Below are 1,824 nucleotides of genomic sequence, written 5' to 3' on the forward strand. Positions count from 1 at the left end.
CCCCCTCCTTCCCCTCCTCCCCCTCCTCCCCCTGTCTCCTCACCCCTCTTCCCTCAGCCCCCCTCCCCTCTTTTCCTCTTTTTAGACAAGATCTTGTTTAGCCCAGGCTGATCTTCCACTTGTCTTCTAGCCAGTGCTGGCCTTACCCTCTTGATCTTCCTGCCTCCACTCCTGAGCTCTGGGGTTGCAGACATGTTCCTACTACCAGTGAACCTAAGATGTTTATGGTCTCACATCGATTCACTGTAATAGTGAATTCACTTAGGTGCCATGGACTAATACCTAGCAGAGGGCTGACCTGTGGAGGGAAGTAAATGTTTAGAATCAATTAATCAATGTTATTTTAAGTAGAGTACCTTTAATTCTTGTTCAAATGTTTGTGGTTTTTTGTTTTTTGAGATGGGGGTCTCTTTATAGTTTAGGTTGGTCTATAACTTTCTATGTGGTTTCAAACTTTCATCTCTCCTGTTTCAGCATAGAGAATATTTGAATTGCAAGTGTTAATCACCCTGACTGGCTAGGTTTTAACTTTGATGAAGTTTTGTTTATGGTTCTATCTTTTCAGCATGGAATCTAAGAAATAGCGACATAGCCCAAGGTCAGAAAGATATCCTCCTATGTTTTCTTCTGGAAGTTCTACACTGGTAGCGTTTACTTTTAAGTCCACTATTCATTTAGTTGTCTTTATTTTAAAATCAGGGTTATTTATTTTAAATTTAAGTTACATGAGGTTGTACCCAAGTTCAGGTGCCTGTGGAGGCCAGAAGACCATGTCAGTGAGCCACCTGACACAGTGTCTAGGGATCAAAGCAATAAGTGTTCTTAACTACTACACTGGATCTCCAGCCCCAGCATGAAGATTCTAAAAGTGTCATCATATGCTTTGCAGACACATGTGAAAGTTTAAGAGTTTAGTATGATGTCTTCTCTCTTGAAATGTGGTCTTTAAAGTTGTTTTCCAGCAAAATCTGCTACATTACCATCTTTATCAGTTAACTCATCCTCCTGTCCTCCTTGCCTTCTCACCAATTTCCCAATTCTACTTCCTCTAAGATAAAAATAAAGACAAACAAACAAACAAAAAAACCTGACCAACTAAACAAACAAACAGGAACACCCCAAACCATCCTGGCTAAAACGCTTTCATTGCTGAATAACGCTGTCCAGAAAATAAGGTATTGCCAAACACTTTCCACTCTCTACTGCCTGACCAGACAGCACCCCTTGACCACCATTCTCAAATGCAGTCCCTACATTGTTTACAAAGTCATCTTCAGCCTAGGATTCTGGGAACGGACCACCAAGAGGAAGGTGAGGCCTGAGGAAGACGCTGTGATTACAGATGCCAAGGATATCTGGGTTAAAGTCTAGATGCCCTGTGAGCAGGACACTGGACGTAGGAAGCTGGGGGAGCAGGATGCTGTGCAAAGGATCCTCTTCTCCAATCCATGCCGCTCCAAAAGACTTGATTTCTGAAATCGGAAAGAACTTTCTGTCTGCTCACAAGTCTAATTGCAAGTCTTATGGCGTATTCCTACCTCCTTTGACATTCTGGGAAGGACAAAAACAAGCAAAAAATGGACTTTGTTCAATCTTGATTAGATATGTAGAAGAATGTTTGCTTCTCACAGTTAGGCTCCTGTCCTTTACTGTTTGGGTCACATATTCTGGCTCACAATTGTCCTGGCAGGAAAGTCTCCCCTCCTGCATCCTGCCCGTCCTTTGTTAACCCAGTCTTTTCTGTGAAGCCAAACTACCCAGGCATTTTCTGTGCTTCAAAATACTGACATATTAACAAACACACACATAAACACACACACACAC

Source organism: Mastomys coucha, unplaced genomic scaffold (assembly GCF_008632895.1).
Source record: "Mastomys coucha isolate ucsf_1 unplaced genomic scaffold, UCSF_Mcou_1 pScaffold1, whole genome shotgun sequence".
Lineage (NCBI taxonomy): Eukaryota > Metazoa > Chordata > Mammalia > Rodentia > Muridae > Mastomys > Mastomys coucha.